The following is a 25147-nucleotide window of genomic DNA, read 5'->3' as shown; positions in this document are numbered from 1 at the left end:
AATCAAAATATCAATTTGTAAAGGTAGAATAATCCCTGTCCAATACTGTATGTTTGAAACTGTAATTGGATCATCTCCCTGGATGATGTGATTTAGTCAAGAATGGTTGTTAAACTGGATTAGGGGATGACATATCTCCACCCATTTGGGTGGGTCTTGATTGGTTTATTGGAGTCCTACACAAGAGGAAATATTTTGGAAAATGAGGGATTCAGAGAAAGCAACACTACAAAGCAGAGAGTCCACCAGCCAGTGACCTTTGGAGATGAAGAAGAAAAACGCCTCCCGGGGAGCTTCATGAAACCGGAAGCCAGGAGAGGAAGCTAGCAGATGATGCTGTGTTTGCCATGTGCCATTCCAGCTGAGAGAGAGAAGCCCTGACTGTGTTAGCCATGTGCCTTCTCACTTGAGAGAGAAACCCTGAACTTCATCGGCCTTCTTGAACCAAGGTATTTTCCCCTGGATGCCTTTGATTGGACATTTCTATAGACTTGTTTTAATTGGCACATTTTCTAGGCCTTAGAACTGTAAACTAGCAACTCATTAAATTCCCCTTTTTAAAAGCCATTCCGTTTCTGGTATATTGCGTTCCAGCAGCTAGCAAACTAGAACAGGCAGAGACTGATGGTCAGAAAGCCACCATCAGGACGCCACAGACTCTGGAGAAAGCCTGGTCCTGCCAATGCCCTGAGCCTCCAAAACTGCGAGACCATAAATTCCTGTTGTTCAAACCAACTGGTTCTGTGTTTTTGTCATAACAGTCCTATCAAACTAGGACACTCTCTAAAGATAACCGCACACCCTTATTCATGAAACCACAGAGGCAGTGTCACATTCTTTTGCCATCTACCTCTGAGCTAAGCAGTCTATCCTTTCTAAAGCTCCTTTCCCAGGTCACAGCTCTTGGTTTCGAATTATGTTGTACTTCTCCATCGTATGAAAGAAGATCGCCTTTTCTCACTATGTCATGCCAATCACATTTTCAATAGAACAGATGTGCAAGGAAGAGAAGGACTTACAGAATGTTCCATCTTGTTTTTCCACAAATAATCCCATTCCTTGGAAAGTGCTTAAAGGATGAGATTTTATATGAACTTGGACATAGTCAAACAATATATTTAAAAACTCCTTGCATTACACTGACCAAGAAGTCTGACGACACAGAACTAATTCTGAAATTAAAAGTAATATAAATGTGTATAACATGTGCCACGTGAACACTCTCACTAAAGGAATATTGGTCTAAAGTATTCCAATATTGTTCCAAAGGAAAAGCACTTTTTGCTATTATGGATGACTTCTGTCATCTATTGAAAACTTGACGGCAATAGCTATAGGTGGGTAACCAGAGTTATATACAGCACAAGGACTATCAAACAACATTGCTTTGGGCAGTGGGTCTGCATGTACTTAAATTGAGCTTAAAGAGGTTTTCAAAGATTTTTGATGATAGCAGTGTTATGAATTTATGCTTTAAAATTTCTCTACCCCAATCCAAACACATAGCCATGATAAATAACATATTAAAACAGAAAACAAAACGATATAGCTATATTTTAAGCTGAAATCTCTGATCCAGAGACAGAACAGAAACAAGCTGCATGGAGGATGAACCCATGGCCTGCTGGACCCCTGGTCTAAAAGAGCCAAGGAGTTGGATTCCTGCAGGATAACAAGGGTAAAAAAGGCCTCCGTACATAGTGGGGAAATGGATCCAACTTTTTCCACCTTTGAAAAGAGATCAGAGGATGCTGTGACTGCTTCCTGGGGCTGTGGCTTTTGTAATCTGCTGGAAAGAGCAGAAGCAGCTAAAAAAGCAGGACTTAGGCCAAGCCACCTGATGATTCAGTGACTAAATCAGCAATTTCCCCCAATTTCGCCACGGGACGTAAGACGCCGTTTCCACGAGCAGGCACAGAGGATGATGGGGGAGCAGGGGCTGGTGAGTAATTTTCTCTCATTATGAGCCTGTAAGTGAATCTCCCAAGCACATATGGAAAAGTTAAGACTAAGAAAGTAAGCAACAAAATCAATAAACAAGAGTTAAAATCTACTCTTGGCAAAATGCAAACACATATAGCACTTTAAAATTGACTTAAAAGTATATTAAAAATCTCAGGCCAATAAAGGAAAATATCCATAAAAATAAGTTATAAATGCAGGACATTAACTATAAATTAAAGTCAAATGAGTGTGAGAAATTAGCCGTTAACGATCCTTGAAATGCAAACCACAGCCATTGAATTGAAGTACTCAGTAGATAGGATAAATTCTAGACTGGGCCTAATCATAGCAAAATTTGCGAGTACTTAAAATTCAACCAAAATGAAACACAAGAGAAAAAATAAGAAAACTGAAGAAGCAGGGGTTTTACGGAAAGGCTCTTTCTGTAGTTCTAATAGAGATTCCAGTAGTGAAGGATCAAGGACGTTGTGGAGAAGCTACTGTCAAAGAGATAATGGTTGGAGATTTCCAGAATTGAAAAATGACACGTTCTCAGACTGAAATAGTACATTGAGAACAGTGGAGAAGGCACATCGTATTGAAATTATCGAACATCAAGCATAAAGAGTAAATCTTGAAGGCTACTAGAGAGAATAGATAGGTTGCCTATAAATACATGACACGAGTGACAGCAGATTTCTTATCCACCAAATTATATCTCAAAAAAGCAGTCTGAAGGTAAGTTTTCAGTCCCAAAATGACTGAGTCAAAGTAGTGGAGTCAAGTACAAAACTAAAGGAACCAGGCACCCAGGGGAGTAGTTGGCAAGAGCAAAGTTTTGAGGTGCCCAATGAATTTGGAATAATTTGTAACTGAAAAGTGGACAGTTGAAGCAGATTAAATTCGGTACCTGCAGCTGAGTGCGTTGGCGCTCTATAAGTGATTGAAGGGGCACTCCGGAAGCTTACCTCTGGGACAGCATTTGCCAAAACTTTCTATAGAACATTAATGAATAATAAAAATCTCTGTTGAGTGAGCAGAATGGTTCAGCTATCAAATATATTTGGAAACTGCTGGGTTAAACAAAACTAGGTTTCTTCACAGTGGGCCTTATCAGACCCCCTGCTATGTATTCTCTGTGAATCTCCAAGAGGGGTGTTTGCATTGCAGGTTTCTTCACCTTATATGAATTTAGACCAATATTTCCTCCAAGGGGCTAGTGGGATATCTACAGAACATGCTTTAGAAGAAAAGCATGTCTGGGTTTATCAAGCCTTAACATTTTCATGTATATTTTCCGAAGCATCCCTGGAGACACAAAGTATAACTTAACTTGTAAAAAATGATTTTCTCCAGTCATTCTAAAACTCACCACAAAGCACACAGCCCCTGACGATTAAAGGTCACGTTAGTTGAGGTAGAGTCTTACACATGCCACACTGCCCCACAGTTCAATCATTTTTGCGCCCTGTAGCCTTCCAGTCCTCTTTTCCTTCATTGATTCAGGGTGAAGTAATTTGTGCCGTTATAGAGGACACTGTTAAAGATCTGGTCGTTCTTTACCTGTTTTATTGCTTCAGGAGCCTGCTAAAAGGATGACTTGGGATCATGTGCTAAGCTACACATAACTGGTTTCTTTATTAATTCTTTGTACTATGAATGTACAGAGTCCTCAAACAAGGGATAATAGATCCAGTCCTCTGGTTGAGAGCCTAAGCAGAGCTTCCTGCCAATAAACAACTAATTGCCTCTTGGAAAGAGTATTACCAGAAGGAGTAGAACTTCTAATTTGTCATCATCTTAGTAGGAAAATAACATTTTATACGATGGTAACATGATGTAAACCCAGAGAAAAACACACTTGGTTAGGGTATCAATCTATAAGATGGGCTGTTTCTTTTATTTTCCCATTTTGGTTCCTAGAATAATCACTGAAAAGTGAGATAGATAATCCAATACAAACATTCTCATACAACGAGTCCTGGAGGTGTCTTCCCCTCCCCCCAACATCCCCCCTTCCCTCTGTCCCCACCTGCCCCTAATCCCTAACCTACTTTTTATCTCTGCAAACCTGCTATTTCTAGTCATCTCTTTTAAGTGACATCATACAGTATTTCCCTTAAGTGCTTTGGGCACTTATTTCACTGAACACAATGTTTTCAAGGTTCTTCCATGTCGCAGCATGTCTTCAGAACTTAATTCTTTCTTATGCTCAAATATTATTCCATTGTGTATATACACCACATTGTATTTATTGGTTCATTTGCTGATGGACCCATAGGTTGTTTCTACCTTCGGGTTATTGCAAATAGTGCTTTTATAAACATTTTTGTGCATGTATCTGTTTGAGACCTGATTTTCACTTCCCTTAAATATATACTTGGAAGTGGATTGCTGGGTCATACAGTAATTCTATATTTAACTTTTTGAGGAACGACCAAGTTGCTTTCCATTGTGGCTGCACCATTTTACACTCCTACCAATGATGCATCCAATTTATCTGCATCTTCTCTCACACTTGTTATTTTCATTTTTAAATTATAGCCGTCCTTAAGGGTGTGAAGTGATATCTCATTGTGCTTTTGATTTTAATTTGCCTAGTGGCTAATGATGTTGAACAGCTTTTCATATGCTTTTTTAGCCATTTGTTTATTTTCTTTGGAAACATATCTATTCAAATACTTTACAATTTTTTAAAATTGGGTTGTTTGTCTTTCTGTTGTTGCATTCTAAAAGTTCTTTATATATTTTGGATATTAAGCTCTTATTCAACACATGACTTGCAACTATTTTCTCCCATTCTCTAGTTTTTTTCAGTTTCTTGATAATGTCCTTTGATGCACAAAACTTTTTAAGTTTGATGAAGTCAAACTGATCTATTCTTTCATCTGTTGCTCATGCTTTGGGTGTCACAATGAGAGGTATCTTTAATATAAGACTTGATATAGACGAACAAAGGCTTATACAATAATTATTAAGACCACAGTGTAAAGTAAAAACTATATTCATCTTTCTATATAATTGATATTATAATATCTACCAGTTAAATAGTGCTTACTATGGATGAAACACAGGTATAAGCCCTTTAGAGAGCTGAACTCATTTAATCCTTATGAGATAGAAATGGTGGTCATAAAGTCTGGACATAAAGAATAGACATTATAAATTGCTCATAGAGCTAATATTACAGTATTTGAATTGTTCAATGTGCTACCCAAAATTTCAGTGAATGTGGTGCCTTAATTCAGCATTCCCATCAATCCTGTTCAGGCATCTGGATGTGTTGCCTCAGACAATTCGTATTGCTGCTTTTTCAATGAATTAACCTATGACCTAGGCATACTTCAGGAGAAGTAAATCAGAAGGGTTCAATATGTAAAAACTAACACACAATAACATAATATTACCAATGCTTCCCAAATTAATGGCTACTGTGTATTATCTCCATTTTAAAGAGGAGTAAACAGAAACACAGAAAAGTTAAGTAACTTGTCCAACATCACAGAGCTAGAAGTTGTGGAGGGATGATTCAAATCAAGGCCATCTGACTTTAGAGTCCACGCTCCTAAAGAAAGCATAGTAAATAAAGCAACATATACATAATATACAGTGGGGTTCTGCTATGAATTCACATTCTCTGTGCAGACCCAGTATAAGTTTCTTATCTTTTATTTTCCAAATTCCTTTCCTATTTATTTGTTTCCTATTCTGTCTGCAGTAGGAAAGCCACTTCTTTACATCAGGTTTTTATTCCTCATGGTGCAGAAAAGATTCCAGACTTTCTCCATGCCATCACTAAGGGTGTACTGTAGCTCAAATTACTCATGAGTAATGGGAACGGCCCCTCTTACTAACTTCTCTGCCTGGCAGCTTTCCGGATCCTTGTGTCTGTCTCGCACTCCAGCATTGTTGTGTGCTTTGCAAGCTGCTACAGTAATATTCGATTCATTTTTTATGGAAAGAATAACCTCCAAATGGGGTCAAGCTGGAAAAGGACCCAGGAGAAATGTAGCTAGCATTATACTTCCTGTTGGACACTATTAAAAGGCCTCTGTGGTTCCAATAACTCAGGTTTACTGTTTAACAATTTCATGACTACTGCCATGCAGGCTAGTCTAAATATCAGTTTTGTCATGGATATAGACACGTAAATTTATGGCAAAGTGGAAAGAATTTGAAAGAGAGCAGTCGTTTGGTTTCCTTTCACATGTGAACACGACTTCTCAATCCTATTACTTTTCTTAAGTGGCAAATCCCTGAATGTCTTCCCTTTTTAGAATGATGCCTCAGACCAAAAATAAATCTTGGTGGTTCATGGCCTTCAGGGTGAAAAGTCAATTTTTTTTAGGACTCTTCTCTTTAATATAGGATTTCTTATGGGTACATGTACAGTCAGGGGCATATTGCAACCTGCTATTAAAGTATTAGTGGCAGACAGACTTTCATAGAAACATGTAGTATTTAGAATCTAAAGGGAGTACTATCTGATACAAGGAAGAAAGAAAGGAGAAAAGGAAAGAAAGTAAGGATGAAGGGAGGGAGAGAAAAGACAAAGAAAGTAAAGAAGAAGAGAACGATTAAAATATAGAGATGAACTGATGGATGTCCTTTTATGAATTAGGTGTTTGGAGGCCAGAGGTCATTCTGGCTTCACTGAGGATGTACACACAGAAATTGGAGAATATACTCTTTTTTTTTTTTGCATGTGCAGGCTCTGGGAAATGAACCCAGGTCTCCCACATGGTGGGCGAGAATTCTACCACCAAGCTACCCTTGCACCGCTGGGGGAATATACATTTTGAATACATATATTTGTATTGGCTTATGAAATTTAATATCTGTGTCCAGAGAAAATCCACTCCTCTAAGTCGAAAGGAATGACGGGTTGGATCACCTATGCCAGTTACTTGACAGACACATTCCTAATTATCAAGAATGAGTTGTTACAAAAATAGCTAGGCCTGGAACAGAAGGGGGTGGGTGTCCTCCAAGGGAGGTTACTGTTCATGCTCAAGGAAACTGTCCCAGCAGCTTATTCTTGGATAACTAAGAATCTTAATAGGATTGAACCATGTATTTAATGCCACTTTAACTCATGTATTTGAACTTTTGAGTTTAGCAATTGACAATTTAGAAGCTAATTAGTTTCTCAACTTTCTAGAGGAAATAAATTCTAATGTAGAGAGAATAGCCTCAGTGAGCTGTGTCACAAGCTTCTGAAAAAGAACACCCTGTGTATAATGCATCAGTCAAATGTCTGAAAAATTTTAACCTAAAGTGTTTTGAAATCATGAACAAGGTCTCGGCCATTAAAGTTGCAGCTGACTCATTTTTTTTCATTAAGGTGAAAGATTCATAGAGGAAAGATGGTCCTATGAAAAAAAATGAAAGTGTGAATGTTAGAATTACAAGGAGCGCAAGATATTTTAAGAAATAAGCATTTTGCCTCTCGGTACTCATTGTGCTATGCAACATGGCTAATAACAAGATGGAAATAATTTAAACCAGAGATCATAGCAGTAGCATAGTAACTCCCCCTCTGGATTTTGTCATTGCTATTCTTGTTGTTTCTCTTAATTTTGCATCTGTGAACCATATGGTATACAATGTTACATAAAACATAATTTTTGATATATAGTTATTCAGATATGGGCTTCATTTTATATCATCAGACCTGTCATTAAAATACTTGAGAGAATCATTTCCTTTGACTTACAAGAAATACTTTGGTATTATTTATGTGCTGTTGGGGAAGTAGGTCAGGAGCTTACTGACTGATTCGCTTTTGTAATTCATTCTGAAAATCAGAACAGAGCCATAAGTGACCAATCAAAATCCTCAGCTTGATACTGTTGCTAATTAACATCAGATCATTCATATTTTCTAAGAGTACTAGAGATACTTTATCAGTAGAAAATCATTTCATTGGATCTCCCAGTCTTCCTGGTTCGAACAAAATTATTCTCATTCTTTCCCCCCATCTTTCATATAACAAATGGAGCAATTACATTAGAGGTATAAAACTATTCTTGTACACTCTCTACCATATCACAATTTCCACTTTAGGAACAGATATCATAGAGATGTGTCTCCTTTATGCAGTGTGTTGTATAGCACCATCTGCTTGTGGATTCTTAATATGCGCTATTTGATTATTGATTGCTACACTCCATTTACAAGGTGTTAATGTAAAAAATGGCCAAATTCAGTCTCATGTTTCAATTTGAAATCGTTTTTATATTTTCCTAGTAATGTCTTTTGTAAACAGCACCATATACTACTTCAAATTCATCGGTTGATCTTAATGATCAGTTGATATTCTGTGACAACAGACTGCAGATGAAATTGTACAAGTAAATATGTTCTGTGTTAGAAGAACGGTGCACAGATGGTTTTAAACTTTTGTGATGGATTTACTACCTGCAAATTTTAAAGATTGTTTATTGAAACTAGTCTTGGGAGCTATTCTGAGATTTGGATTACTGTAAGTAAAATGCTTTAGAACTTTAGAAAGCTAAAGGGAGAAGTAGAAGTACTTTGCTTTATCAGCACAGGAAAATTCTGTTACTTTTGTCTAGTACGTATGTCCAATATTCATTTCATGTACCACAATGGTTATATTTTTTGGAAACCTAGAAATGGAGAAGCCCTGTGACAATTGCTTTCTATACAAATAACCATTTGAAAGTGAAACATTTATAAAGTGAATTCAAGTGACATTCCAGAATAGACAACATGGGAGGCTGAAAATAATGGGTGCTTTTGAATCTATCACACTAGTAAACTTGGTTCCACCTCTGATGTTCAAATTTGTCATTGGAAAAGTGGAGGAAATATTACTTATCTCAAACGATTTAAAAGAAAGTGAAATGAGGTAAGTTGTGTTTATTATATGTAAATGTTAGGCTCTCAATAAGTTAAATGAGATATAAATATGTTCTCAGTAATGACAGCTTTTATTATGATCATTTCGATTATGTTAGCTTTCTCTCATTTTAAGGTATTTGGAACCAAGAAGAGAAAGGCAGGGGAAACAGAAAATGCAAGAAGTTAAATGCCAGGATAAGAAATTTGGAATTTTATTCAGTAGTCAATAAGAGACCATTGAAAATGTTTAGAGACAAAAGTAAATAAACAGCCTGTTTAGGGATTTGCCTCATAATAGAAGTTCTTGAATTTTCAAGATTTGTAGTGATGCTTATTAAAAATCAGAGTTCAGGACCTCACGCTCAGGAATTATGATTATGCGATTTTGATATGGGATCCAGCAGATAATATTACAGAAATTATTTCAAATACTATACAAAGAGTGTTTTGGAAAGGGTGAGGCTGGACTGGGAGAGCACTTAGAATCTCGCTATCCAAAGCGGTGCTACCTCGGTGCTTAGTAGAAACGCAGATTCTCGAGCCAATTGTGAAACCTACTGAATTAGAATCTTCATTTTAACAAGATTCCCAGGTGATTCTTATACATGTTAAAGCAGGAGATGACTGACCTTTACTACTGATAGTACAGATGGAACCTAATAAAAGCCTAGAATCTGAGGTGGCCAAGGGAGAAGAACGGAAGAAACAAAAGAGAGAGAGGACGTACTAGTTGACCCTACAAACTGTCAACCGCGAAATTGGGGATAGGGAGGCTTTCTCACTCCATGCACCAGGCTTTGTTCATAGTCCTGTCATTTTTTCACAGTACCTTCTGGTGCTCACTCCACATCTCCTAGGCAGAACTCAGTGGAGTTTTTAATGAATGAGTGCTCACCTTCGGATTCCCCTCCTGCTCCCAGTCTCTGCTGTCCCTGCACTAAGCAGATGTGGAGTCAGTTCATTTTCTAGCAGCCTAAGGAACAAATTTCCAAACAGCTGCGAAGCAGGTTGAAGCACCAATGAATAGCCATCTGGCCTCATTTCCCGCTCTGGAGTGGCATCAATATAAAGGTGACAGAGAAGGGGATCATGAGATTCAACTTGGAAAAGCAGGACTGAAGGTTTGAGGGGAAGAGAATTAATTGGATGAAACTTGAATATGAGGTATTGGGTCTTTTAAAAAAACACCTTCCTTACACAGTGGCTTCACAGAGGGTGACAAAGTTACCCCCATTTCTTCCCTTGAATCCTTGGACACTTCTCATTTTCCAAAGTTACTAGAGTGCTGAAGATACTAGGATATGGTTTCCATAACAATGAAATACATTACTGCCCACTGCGTTGAGCCTAGAAGTTAGTAGCTACACAGCTGCTTCAGTAATTACTCTCCTCATGTGACAGTAGGAAAAGTACACTGTAATTTTGACTTACAGTAGTTTCATGAACATAGCATTAGTGCAGAACTTCAGGGGTGCCTATATTAGCTGGAGAGTGAGCCTGAATTAAATACTGAGTAACTATTGAGCTATCAGAGGTGTTCTGTAAGCTGATTGGCAGAGCCTGCAATTTAGAACCTGGAGGTTTTGAGTTTTCTCTCCATAGCAATGTCTAAACATAATTAATCAGTTGCTTCTTACGGTAAGTGACACTAATTAGTTGCACTGTAATTGCTATGTATCAAACAATGTTACTCCATTCTAAGTGCTCAGGAAAGGAGCGACATGAGATCTTTAATACGTTAGCATGGATTTCCATGTAATTACAGTCCTTTCCAGTGGCGAAAGGAAAATATTGTGGGCTATATCACCAGGAATTAATAAATAACTCATATTGCCACTATTAAGAAATAGAGTTATTGAGAACCTTCCTTATGATTATCATGCATGTCATTAGAAGTGTGAATAGTTGTCAGTGCCAGAATTTACAACTGAAAATATGTCCTTTGCCAGCCATGTTCGTGGTCAATGATTCTACCTTCCAAAGGAAATCACTCTGATTTGTCAGAATTGTGTTAATTTCCTGAAACCAGACACATAAAATTGACTTGATTTGATAATTGGAGAAATGAGAAATAACTCCTTTTCTGACTTCACCTTTAGATTCTCTCTCTTTATTTGTTTTTATTCCTTATCCTTTCTGCCTTATTTTCCTCTCTTGTAGATGATCAACACATTATCCTATATATTTGGCATGCTCTTTTTTAAAAAGTATTTAAATTGGCTAACCAATGCTTGAGCTTATTTCTAGAATCCCCTTCCAAGCACTCTTGATTCTAGAAAATTGTTAAAGATGATTGTAAACTATGAAAAAGTGAAAATGTTCTTGGATCTTCACTTTAAATATTATAAGATAAAAAAATGTGTGCTTTAATGAAAGAAAATGTGAAGCAACAAGTGTAATAACAAAGGAAAGTAGGTCTCTCTTTATAATGCATGAAATTATTAGACTTAAGAGTAGGAATTCAAAATTGAATACTTTAAATAAATTACTATTTCTTCTCCTCTGAATGGCTTATTAATATAGATTTTAATCTTTCCTATTTTATATGTATTCTATTTTCTCTGTCTTTTGTCCATTATATTTATATTTATGTTAAAGAATTCCTTAGTTGTTTCTCCTGGAAGCACATTTGACTTTTTATTGTTGTTGTTTTGATACTGGGGCTTAGTAACATTTTTTTTTTTAAGGAAACTCTCTCTGTCTCTTCCTTTATTGGCTTAATCATTCTGAAGGGGTAGAGAACTTTTCTTCATTTCTGAGGCTTATGTCATGCACAACTTTAGATTTCCTTCAAAAAACATGTGACTGGTCTGGGCCAAGATGGTGGCTTAGCAATGTGTACCATTTAGTTCGTCCTCCAGAACAGCTACTAAATAACCAGAAACAATACAGAACAGCCCGGGACACACAGCGTACCCCAGTCTGGACCAGCGGGATCGGCTGCAAGCTCCCCCAGAACCGTGAGTTCCCCAAGCTGCGGCGGCCAGTGCCCCTCCCCCACAGGCTGCTTTCCAGAGGGGAAAGAAAAGGGACTTTACCAGCAGTAGGGGCTGAACACAACTAAATGCCAATTGTGGAATTAATTAACAAATTCTGACGAGAAAAAAAATAGGCCCCCAGCTCAGGTGAACCTGGTTAAACCTGAGGTTGCTCATTTTTGCCCTGGCACCAGGGGGCAGGGCTGAAGGAAAAAGAAAAAAAAGAAGCAGAGCTTTTTGTGGCTCTGTTTCTACAAAGTCTTGACTGCCTTTCGATACAGTGGCAGGATTTCTCAGGCTGCAACTGCCCCAGGCATAGGCAGAAAGAAGTTCATTTGAGGGCTTGTCTGGAACCTGTGCCTTCCCCAGGGGAGGGGTGAAGCCCCACCCAGGTGGAATCCCTTCATCAAGGAATTCAGACACCATGGCTTGGTAATTTGAAGCCATTAAAACCAGCCTACAACCTTTCCTCTGTCTCCACCATGCCCCTGGCAGGGAGAGTCTGCCAAAGTTAAAGGTACCACATCATCTTATGCTGGTGGGACTTGCAGGCAGACAAGCACCAATACTGGGCAGGATAAGAAAAACAGAGTCCAGAGACTTCACAGGAAAGTCTTTCAATCTGCTGGGTCTCACTGTCAGGGAAAACTGACACAGGTGACTCTTTCTTCCTGATAGGAGGCCAGTTTGGTCTGGGAAAATCTGACTGGGATCTATAATACCTAAGTAGACCCTCCTAAGGGTGGGGGTGGGGTGGGGAAAGGCACCATACAGGCAGGGCAAGAACTGAAAAATTCTCCTCTGTTAAACAAAATCTAAGCTAGAGGTCCAGAAAAAAACTGAACTGAATGTCAAAGAACAGACAGACAACAAATTCATCCAGCAAAAAAACCCTAGGTTAAAGAGTGAAAGCAATCTCCAGAATAAACTAATTAAGGTAATTAAATGCCTAGACACCAGCAAAAAATAGAAAATCACACTAAGAAAATAGAAGATATGGCCCAGTCAAAGGAACAAATCAACCAACAAACCAATTAAAATGAGATACAGGAATTGAAACAATTAATTCAGAATATATGAACAGACATGGGAAACCTCATCAAAAACCAAATTAATGAATTGAGGGAGGAAATAAAGAAGGCAAGGAATGAACAAAAAGAAGAAATCAAAAGTCTGAAAAAACAAATCACAGAACTTATGGGAATGAAAGGCACAGGAGAAGAGATGAAAAAAACAATGGAAACCTGCAATGGTAGATTTTGAGAGGCAGAAGATAGGATTAGTGAACTGGAGGATGGAACATCTGAAATCTGACAAGCAAAAGAAAATATAGGGAAAAAATGGAAAAATATGAGCAGGGACTCAGGAAATTGAATGACAATATGAAGCGCATGAATATACGTGTTGTGGGTATCCCAGAAGAAGGAAAGGGAAAAGGAGGATAAAAACTAGTGGAGGAAATTGTCACTAAAAATTTTCCAACTTTTATGAAAGACATAACATTACAGATCCAAGAAGTACAGCATACCCCAAAGAGAATAGATTCAAATAGACATACTCTAAGACACTTACTAATCAGAATGTCAAAGGTCAAAGAGAAAGAGAGAATCTTGAAAGCAGCAAGAGAAAAGCAATCCATCACCTACAAGGGAAGCCCAATAAGACTATGTGTAGATTTCTCAGCAGAAACCAAGGAAGCAAGAAGACAGTGGGATGATATATTTAAATTACTAAAAGGGAAAAACTGCCAACCAAGAATTCTATATCCAGCAAAATTGTCCTTCAAAAATGAGGGAGAAATTACAACATTTTCAGACAAAGAAATCACTGAGAGAATTTGTGACCAAGAGACCAGCTCTGCAAGAAATACTAAAGGGAGCACTAGAGACAGATATGAAAAGACAGAAAAGAGAGGTGTGGAGAAGAGTGTAGAAAAGAAGATTATGAGTAAAGGTAAAAAGAAGGAAAATTAGATATGACATATAAAGTACAAAAGGCAAAATGGTAGAAGAGAGTACTACGCATACAGTAATAACACTAAATGTTAATGGATTAAACTCCCCAATCAAAAGACATAGACTGACAGAATGGATTATAAAACAGGACCCATTTATATGCTGTCTACAGGAAACACATCTTAGACCCAAAGATAAACATAGGTTGAAAGTGAAAGGTTGGGAAAAGATATTTCATGCAAATAACAACCAGAAAAGAGCAGGAGTGGCTATACTAATATCCAACAAATTAGACTTCAAATGTAAAACAGTTAAAAGAGACAAAGAAGGACACTATCTACTAATAAAAGGAACAATTAAACAAGAAGACGTAACAATCATAAATATTTATGAACTGAACCAGAATGCCCCTAAATACGTGAGGAATACACTGCAAACACTGAAAAGGGAAATAGACACATCTACCATAATAGTTGGAGACTTCAATTCCCCACTCTCATCAATGGACAGAACATCTAGACAGAGGATCAATAAAGAAATAGAGAATCTGAATATTACTATAAATGAGCTAGACTTAACAGACATTTATAGGACATTACATCCCACAACAGCAGGATACACCTTTTTCTCAAGTGCTCATGGATCATTCTCAAAGATAGACCATATGCTGGGTCACAAAGCAAGTCTTAACAAATTTAAAAAGATTGAAATCATACACAACACTTTCTCGGATCATAAAGGAATGAAGTTGGAAATCAGTAATAGGTGGAGTGCCAGAAAATTCACAAATACGTGGAGGCTCAACAACACACTCTTAAACAACGAGTGGGTCAAAGAAGAAATTGCAAGAGAAATTAGTAAATACCTCGAGGTGAATGAAAACAAAAACACAACATATCAAAACTTATGGGATGCAGCAAAGGCAGTTCTAAGAGGGAAATTTATTGCTCTAAATGCCTATATCAAAAAAGAAGAAAGGGCAAAAATCGAGGAATTAACTGTTCACTTGGAAGAAGTAGAGAAAGAACAGAAAACTAGCTCCAAAGCAAGCAAAAGGAAAGAAATAATGAAGATTAGAGCAGAAATAAATGAAATTGAGAGCATGAAAACAATTGAGAAAATCAATAAAATCAGAACCTGGTTTTGTGAGAAAATCAATAAGATTGATGGACACTTAGCAAGATTGACAAAAAGAAGAAAAGCAAGGGTGCAAATAAATAAAATCAGAAATGGAAGAGAAGACATAACCACTGACCCCACAGAAATAAAAGAAGTAATGACAGGATACTATGAACAACTTTATGCTAATAAACTTGACAATGTAGATGAAATGGACAACTTCCTAGAAAGGCATGAAGAGCCAACTTTGACTTGAGAAGAAATAGATGACCTCAACAAACCAATCATAAGTAAAGAAATTGAATCAGTCATTAAGAAGCTCCCCCAAAAGAAAAGTCCAGGACCAGATGGCTTCACATGTGAATTCTACCAAACATTCCAGAAAAAATTAGTACCAATCCTGCTCAAATGCTTCAAAAAAATTGAAGAGAAGGGAAAGCTACCTAACTCATTCTATGAAGCCAACATCAGCCTCATACCAAAGCCAGACAAAGATATTACAAAAAAAAAAAAAAGAAACTACAGACCAATCTCTCTAATGAATAGAGATGTGAAAATCCTCAACAAAATTCTAGCAAATCGAATCCAGCAACACGTTAAAAGAATTACACATCATGACCAAGTAGGATTTATCCCAGGTATGCAAGGATGGTTCAACATAAGAAAATCAATTAATGTAATACACTATATCAACAAATCAAAGCAGAAAAATCACATGGTCATCTCAATTGATGCAGAAAAGACATTTGACAACATTCAACAACCTTTCCTGTTGAAAACACTTCAAAGGATAGGAATACAAGGGAACTTCCTTAAAATGATAAAGGGAATATATGAAAAACCCACAGCTAATATCATCCTCAACAGGGAAAAACTGAAATCTTTCCCCCTAAGATCAGGAACAAGACAAGGATGTCCACCATCACCACTTTTATTCAACATTGTGTTGGAAGTTCTAGCTAGAGCAATTAGACAAGAAAAAGAAATATGAGGCATCAAAATTGGAAAGGGAGAAGTAAAACTCTCTGTTTGAAATGATATGATACTATATGTTGAAAACCCTGAAAAATCCATAGCAAAACTACTAGAGCTAATAAATAAGTACAGCAAAGTGGCAGGTTACAAGATCAACACTCAAAAATCTGTAGTGTTTCTATACACTAGTAATGAACAATCTGAGGAGGAAATCAAGAAATAAATTCCATTTACAATTGTAACCAAAAGAATAAAATATTTAGGAATAAATTTAACTAAAGAAACAAAAGACCCATACAAAGAAAACTACAAGAATTGTTAAAAAGAAATCACGGAAGACCTAAATAGATGGAAGGGCATACCATGTTCATGGATTGGAAGACAAATATAGTTAAGATGTCAATTCTATCTAAATTGATTTACAGATTCAATGCAATACCAATTAAAATCCCAACAACTTACTTTTCAGAAAAAGAAAAACCAATAACCAAATTTATCTGGAAGGGCCGTGTGCCCTGAATAGCTAAAAGTATCCTGAGAAAAAAAATGAAGTCAGAGGTCTCATGCTACCTGACTTTAAGGCATATTATGAGGCTACAGTGATCAAAACAGCATGGCACTGGCATAAAGATAATGGAATCGAATTGTGTTCAGATATAGACCCTCTCATCTATGGACATTTGATCTTTGATAAGGCAGTCAAGCCAGTTCACCTGGGACAGAACAGTCTCTTAAATAAATGGTGCCTAGAGAACTGGATATCTATATGCAAAAGAATGAAAGTGGACCCATATCTCACACCATATACAGAAGTTAACACAAAATGGATCAAAGACCTAAACATTAGATCTAAGACCATAAAACTGTTAGAAGAAAATGTAGGGAAATATCTTATAAATCTTATACTTGCAGGCAGCTTAATAGACCTTACACCCAAAGCAAGAGCACTGAAGAAAGAAAGAAAGAAATGGGGACTCCTCAAAATTAAACACCTTTGTGCATCAAAGAATTTGATCAAGAAAGTAAAAAGACAGCCTACACAATGGGAGACAATATTTGGAAATGACATATCAGATAAAGGTCTATTATCCAGAATTTATAAAAAGATTGTTCAACTCAACAACAAAAAAGACAGCCAATCCAATTACAAAATGGGAAAAAGACTTGAACAGACACTTTTCAGAAGAGGAGATACAAATGGCCAAAAAGCACATGAGAAGATGCTCAACTTCCCTGGCCACTAGAGAAATGCATATCAAAACCACAATGAGATATCATCTCACACCCACCAGAATGGCCATTATCAATAAAACAGAAAATGACAAGTGCTGGAGAGGATGTGGAGAAAGAGGCACACTTATCCACTGTTGGTGGGAATGTCAAATGGTACAACCTCTGTGGAAGGCAGTTTGGCAGTTCCTCAAAAAGCTAAATATAGAATTGCCATATGACCCAGCAATACCATTACTAGGTATCTACTCAAAGGACATGAGGGTAAGGACACAAATGGACATTTGCACACCAATGTTTATAGCAGCATTATTTACAATTGCAAAGAGATGGAAACAGACAAGTGGCTAAACAAACTGTGGTATATATGTATGGTGGAATATTATGCAGCTGTAAGACAGAATAAAGTTATGAAGTACGTAACAACATGGATGGACCTTAAAGACATTATGCTGAGTGAGTTTAGCCAAAAACAAAAGGACAAATACTGTATGGTCTCATTGATATGAACTGACATTAGTGAATAAACTTCGAATATTTTGTTGGTGACAGAGACCATCAGGAGATAGAAATAGGGTAAGATATTGGGAAATTGGAGCTGAAGGGATATGGATTGTGCAACTGGACTGAATATAAAAACTCAGAAATGGACAGCACAATACTACCTAACTGTAATACAATTATGTTAAAACACTGAATGAAGTTGAATGTGAGAATGATACAGGGAGGAGGGCTGGGGGCATAAATGAAATCAGAAAGAAAGATAGATGATAAAGATTTAGATGGTATAATCTAAGAATGTCTAGAGTGTATAATGATAGTGACTAAATGTACAAATTTTAAAAATATTTTGCATGAGGAAGAACATAGGAATATTATTAATGCAGGGTGCTGAAAATAGATGGTAATTAATATTTTAAAATTTCAACTTATGTGTAAGACTAAAGCAAAAAATATTATTTGGTACAAAATTTATATTTTGACTTGCGCATTTTCTAATATTATTTATGCAGATAGCTTGGTTGAACACCATAATTACATGGAACCTTGGGTAGGACATGAGATTTTGTTGGTTTGTCCAGAGTGATGCCCTGATGAATCCCAGAGTGATTTGATCAGTGAGTGGAAAAGTATTGCGAAGTCCCCTTTGGGGAATGGTGAGAACGGACGAAAATTCAACCTCCCCATGTTGAATTCTTGATATTCTCACAAGCAGTGTGGACAACCAAAGCTATAGGCTGAGCCCCCAGTCTTGGGGTTTGTTCATATGAAACTTAACTCCACAAAGGATAGGTCAAGCCTACTTAAAATTAGGCCTAAGAGTCACCCCCAAGAGAGCCTCTTTTGTTGTTCCGATATGGCCTCTTTCTCCAGCCAACACAACAAGCAAACTCACCACCCTCCCCCTGTCTACATGGGACATGACTCCCAGGGGTGTGGACCTTCCTGGCAACATGGGACAGAAATCCTAGAATGAGCTGAGACTCAGCATCAAAGGATTGATAAAAACCCTAGATGGGGCGAGACTCAGCATCAAGGGATTGAGAAAACCTTCACGACCAAAAGGGGGAAGAGTGAAATGAGATAAAGTGTCAATGGCTGAGAGATTCCAAACAGAGTCAAGAGGTTATCCTGGAGGTTATTCTTACACATTAAGTAGATATCACCTTGTTGTTCAAGATGTAATGGAGAGGCTAGAGGGAACTGACTGAAAATGTAGAGCTGTATTCCAGTTGCTATGTTTCTTAATGATGATTGTATAATGATAAAGCTTTCACAATGTGACTGTGTGATTGTGTCTAATACTCCTTTTATCTACCTTGTCAACAGGAGAGTAGAACATATGGAATAAAAATAAATAATAGGGGGAACAAATGTTAAAATAAATTTAGTTTGAAATGCTAGTGATCAATTAAAGAAAGGGGTAAGGGGTATGGTATGTATAATTTTTTTTCTGTTTTTGTTTTATTTCTTTTTCTGAATTGATGCAAATGTTCTAAGAAATTATCATGATGATGAATATGCAACTATGTGATGATATTGTGAATTCCTGATTATATATGTAGAACGGAATGATCATATGTTAAGAATGTTTGTGCTTCTTTGTTGTCATCATTTTAAAAAAAATTTAAAATTAATAAAAAAATTTAAAAAATTAAAAATGTGGCTAGTTAGGAACTTAGCATGTAGGGAAAAATGTAAAGATATTTCCCTCCCTGAGCATTGTAAAATGTCCTTATTGGGCATATTTGTTTAATTTCAATATTCATTAAAAATATAAATGGCTGGAAAAACTTGTGAATTAAATTTAATTTTCAAAATTTTTCTTTGCTTTTATAAGCAGAAAACGGTGTTGGAAAATATAGGGGTTAAAGAAAATAAAGGTTTCCAGTTGTTTATATTCCTATTGTTAATGACTATGGTTAAACCAACACTAACTTAATTATCTCCTTTTCTAATCTCAAATTTTGCTTTTGATTATGTCCCACATTTTTTCCATTGGGCATCTATTTCCAGCTGTAGGTATCTCTATTAGTAATTGAAGAAATTTATGCAAAATCTATTAATTTTAATCTGTGTCCCTTTCTATTACTGTCAGTATTGTGTGAGCTCATGATAAATGTTTCACTAGACTGCCCTCTTCTCTCCTCATCCTCCTGAATTTCCTCTATCCTAATCACCTCTCCCATGCCCCATTCCAATGGAAGCAGTGTGGTTTATTTTTTAAATTATCATATCAATTAACAACATAATTTATGAGTTGAAGTAGAGTTCTAGCCTCATGTCTTCACTTTGTAAATTATTGATCTTGGAATGTTACTTAACTTTAATTTCTTCATCTGAATCATGGAAATAAAACCTGGGTGAAGTGGATACTTTCTAAGACAATAATTTACTAAAACTGAGTCCAAAAAAGAGAAAAAGATATCGATTCATTTCAATAGAAAAAGAAGAAATTAAGTTTTCATGGACCAATCCACCTAAAGCACCAGGTTTCTATAGGGTTTTATACAGTAATTCAATTAAATGCTTAAAAAAATAGATATTTCAATGCTATTTTAACTGTTCCAGAACATAGAAAAATACAGAAGATGCCCCCAATTTATTAAAGACTGAATAAAACAGAAAATTACAACCAATAATGTTTGAATATCAAAAAAAATTTAAATTCAAATAGTTGCATACAGAATCCATAAAAGCATTAAAAGAATCACATGTTGGGGCCATGAAAGCAAGGGACACCTAATATTAAAGAAATCTATTTCTATAATCCATCATATTAATAGATCTAAGAAGAAATAATTTGTGTTTCTATAAGAACTCAAGTTCTTCTTGATTAGAATTTTTTTAAAAACTCAATAAAGTAAGACTAGATATACTTAACATGATAAAATATATCTATACTTGGGAAATTTTCGCTGAACTCAAGAACAAGTTAAGAATATCCAATAGGGCCACTTTTAGTCAACATTTTACTGGACATAATAGCCACAGAAAGGACAAGAGAAAAAAAATCAGAATTGTAGTGAAGGATATAAAACTCCCACTATTTACAGATAGCATATATGTAGATAATCAAAGACGATTAATCTTAAAACTATTAAAAACAAAAGAATTCAGAATAATGAGAATTGATTGGAATTATACTTACCATATAAGGAAGCTCTGTATGAACATACAAGAAACTAGTAACAATAGTTACTGTAGTAAGGATGAGGTTTTTAAGTGGGATGGGAACTAAGCAGAATTATGAGTCTAGGGTAGGAGTGCGATTTTTCACCATAAGACTTTTTTTGCATGTTTTTACTTTTGATCCATGGGTACATATTACCTGTTCAAAACATTCATTGAAAAGTCCATTAACATTAAAAAATACTTAACATAAAAGAGCGAATATGACACGGGAGGTCCATGTGAATTCAATTATGCAAGAGAATAAAAGCAATCCACTGGAAAAGACAAAGTGGCTTTATGAAGGACCTTGACTGTGATTTTGTTCTACAATTTCCTTGTTCAGTTTTTCTCATTTTGGTGGAGTGGCTCTCAGAGTTGAGAAGGGAGATGCACTCTGTGGAAAGAACTGGGCTAGGCTATGATTGATTGACTTTTTTTTTGAGGGGTTGGGGGGTGCATGTTCGGGGAATCAAAGCCGGGTCTTCTGCATGGAAGGGGAGCATTTACCACTTGAACCACCCGTGTACCCCCAGGCCAGGTGATGTTGAGAAAGAAGTATCATGGAACATCTATAAGGAAAGAGTAAGCTTTCTGCTCCAAGAAACAGCAAGGAGAGCTGTCTTTCATGCTTATTATGCTTATTTTGTTTTGTTGTATTCAGCTATGTGAAATACCTCCTTACTTGCCACCCACTCCTTCCCTGAGAACTTTCTAAGTTGGTTGGTTTAGGGTGGAACTAGATGAAACTGATTTATGTACAATTATGATGGCCCCTATTTTTATTCTCATGCCCAAACAGCCTAATTAAATCTGAATTACCAGGCACCAAAATGTTCTGTGTGGCAGGACAGAAGAGAGAGCAAATTAACCTCAGACCTTGGTAAGTTCCAAGGATCAAGAAAATTGAGCTTGAAGCTGCTCAGAGAGATTTCAGTTTTTGTTACAAACTGAAGATCTCTTTATGCAGGCACAGATGATTCAAGTGGGGACAATTCACTTATCTTTCAAGTTGACCAAAAATGTAGAGGGAGAGATAGGAAACCTTGTTTTTCTCTCTTTTTTTCTCCCGCTTCAAATGCTTTTCATTTGCTCCTTTCCACAAAACTAATATCCAAATCCTGGTGTTATATTTTTCCTTCAAAGTCTTTTCATGTCTTCCCAATCTTTTTTGCAACTACTTGATTTTAACATGGTCTTCTTATTGAAGATGTGTGGGGATCACTCATCAAGCTTTCTTGCTCTCCTCACAGAGGACAGCAATGTTATCATCACTAACTTCATAAGAGAAAAATAATAGTTGATCTGTACATGCATATCTTCGTTGCGTATTATTGGCCCTTGATAAAAGATGAATAGTAATGATAAACCTTGAAATATGCCTTTCTAAGATACCAGACGACAAACTGTCTGAATCATTTTGAAAACAGATTCAAAGAAAGATGTCCTGAACTTGCATTTCCCAGCTGCTGGGTTTCTTTGAAGTGGGAGTGAATCCTGACATTAACCAGCTCCAGAAATTGAGCCATGCGCCGTTGTTTTTGGCCCGATAATTTGACCCCCAGTACTGACCCCCACACGCAACTGGGTGTCTTTGATGATTCACTCTTCTCCTTTTGGAGATAGGCCTCCAGACATTTGTGCATTTCCTAGATGTTCCAGTAGCGCCTCTGTGGAAAAGGAAAAAAAAAAGCTTGATTAAATATATAAAATAAAATGAAATGTCTGTTCCCTCCCTAATGAAATCCGTCCTTTTTTGAACCGAACCTTCCTGCCTTTTTCATACTTGCTTGTTTGCAGGAGAGCACTTCTGATTAGGAGTCTGCTATTAAACTAAAAGTCAGGGTAGAGTGCTGACTTAAAAAGAATCCTAAAACTGCCTTTTGGGTCACAAACACTAGTCTCGAAAATTCTAGTTACCTCTTCATGGACAAGATTAATCCAAAAAGTAAAACATGATCCTTACAGAGGACCCATGTTCTGTAAATTATTTTCAGTCATGGTCAAGGTGATTACCTTTAAGAGAATTAAAGAATTAATTTCTCTTTTGAAATAGATTTTTATTTGTTTCTGCTATTATTAAAGAAGGAATTTTTAATACAAAAACAGTCTGTGGAGCCTATATATTGAAGTTATATTTATGCAATGCACACCAGGAGCTCAATCTTCCTATTTCAGTTTAAATTGCAGAAAATAGCTATACTATTTTTTAAATATGCCTATTTTTCTTTCATTTTTACAGCCATGTTGACTTTACAGAGCTTTTCTTTTATGTAATTTGTTTTATTTGTTAATAGACAAGAAGAAAATACTTATGTCTTTATTAGTGAAAAAATTCAGTTTCTCAGGAGTCAGGTCCTATGTAGGCTAATAAATAAAGCTTAGGGGTCCCACACAAAGCTCTGTTTAAACACTCCAATTCTGTATTGTTCTGAATCTCTGGCCATTGAGCCTTAGTAAAGATTTAACGAATTCTTCTCCCAAATGAAATACTGGATTTAATGTGGCAGATTTTTACATAATTTTATATAGTAACATATTGTTATATACTTATTAATATATAGTATTTGATGCATACACTTAACTTATTCTCTAATCGTGTGATATATATTACTTTTATCTTCCCAATAAGATCTTGGGCATCTGGACACGAGAGGCCATGTCTTAAACCTCCATCTTTTAGAGAACCTGACATAGTGGTAATTGAATAAATGCAGAATCAAAATACCTGTGCTCAAACCCCGATTCTGCCCCTTACAACCACTCCATTTTATTGACCATAAAATGGGAATGTCATGATTATCCTCATAGGATTGATGGGATGAGGTGTGTGAAATGGCGCTCATGAATTCTAAAGTTCTTTGCAAATATTTGGTTGCCTCTTGAAGAGTGAGTAGCAGTCAGCTCAATGAAAGCTTTGGAGAAGAAGAAGAGGGGACCCTGGGCAGCACATGAAAGAGAAGGAGAGGGCTAACCTCAGCTCTCAGACCTTCCTGGCTCTTGGCCAGTTCTGACAGAGCCTAAGTCACTGTCTCCTGTTCATGCTGCTTCTCTGGTCTCTGTTTGAAATGATATCCCTTCATCTTCAGAAGCCAAGTTATTGTAGGTCAGTCGTCTCATCCCCAAAAGTTGTTAGACTCTACGCTTTGAAACTGTCCATGACTCCTTCTTGCCTCTTCTTCATCTTTGTGCATTAGGAGAACTGTTACTCATTTGAATATTGTTCATACTCATTCCTTCTTTTCAATTCTCATAGCCATCATGTTGGTCCAAATTCTTGTTTCTTCATAAAGAGAATAGGACTGACACCAGAGGACTAGAAATAGGCACATGTACTTCCAAAAGAAGGAAGTAAAAAGATTCATAAGCAATATTTGGTGACTTTAATGTTAACTCTCCCAACTGAAATTCTAAAATTTATTATTGAAGTTGGTTAATGACCACCTGAAGGGAGTTGTGATCTCGTTTACTGCCTGGCATTATTAGGCTGGCAGTATGTAAAATCTTACAAGCACTATGGACATGGACTCAGCTGTTAACAAGGATTTATTCTCTCAAATAACATACATCAAGGATCTACCATGTATTTTGGGAATATAGAGGTAAATAATGTACATTCTTCATGCTTACTGGGCTTACAGTCTAATGAAAGAGGTAGCTGCAAAAGGTGTAATGTGGTCCTGATGAATATAATACGATAAAAACAGTGTCAGAAATGGGTATGGGATATTGCAGGCATCCAGAGAGAAAGAGCTTACATTGCTTGGGACCAACGGATCAGGAAAGATCAGGGGACACCTAAAGGAAGATAAAAGTTTGTCAGAAAAGTGGATGTTGCTAGGGAGAGGTATCACAACCAGAGGGGATAAAAGGAACAAAGGTAAGGAGATAGGAAACATTCTGGTGTGTGAACATGACTACAAGCAATACTGTGTTCCTGAATTGCACAGTTCACAACAGGGTATGGCATATTTGGGGCACAGGAAAGGGTTTCTTTTATGATATTCTAAGTCAAAATGAATAAACAAACTGCAAGTGAGGAAAATGGGCTGGATTAGTTACCAGTAGAATAGCTCTGTCCAAAAATGCAGATTAATGGTACAGAGAAGGGAAAAGTTTTAGGTTATGTTAAAGGATAGCTTTCAATTCCATAATTCATAACATTTACTCAACAGTCATTTACTAAGCACCTGACATGTACTTGACCCTGAGAATAAAATGGTGTTGAAAAAAGAATCCTTACCCTCACAGACATTAAGTGTAGTGAAAAGCCTATGCAATAAAGTTTGGGCAGTAATTTAAATTGAACTAATAAATGCAAGCAAAATAAAGTAACTTTAAGGAAGAAGTAACATATATTACAGAGGAGACCAGGGACACATACATTTTATTTTAATGGATGGCATT

At 36.6% G+C, this 25147-nt stretch overlaps 1 long non-coding RNA gene across 1 annotated transcript in view; it reads left to right on the top strand.

The window, feature by feature from the left end:
- Positions 1-9409: 9409 nt before the first annotated feature.
- LOC143689908 (uncharacterized) overlaps positions 9410-25147 on the top strand; it is a 46803-nt gene continuing 31065 nt past the window's right edge. Inside the window, exon 1 of the long non-coding RNA XR_013178968.1 lies at positions 9410-9932. This is a non-coding gene — a long non-coding RNA (uncharacterized LOC143689908). The remainder of the gene's footprint in view (positions 9933-25147) is intronic.

Source organism: Tamandua tetradactyla, chromosome 7 (assembly GCF_023851605.1).
Source record: "Tamandua tetradactyla isolate mTamTet1 chromosome 7, mTamTet1.pri, whole genome shotgun sequence".
Taxonomy (NCBI): Eukaryota; Metazoa; Chordata; class Mammalia; order Pilosa; family Myrmecophagidae; genus Tamandua; species Tamandua tetradactyla.
Note: the sequence above shows the minus strand (reverse complement) of the source record. Positions and strands in the feature narration are given on the sequence as shown.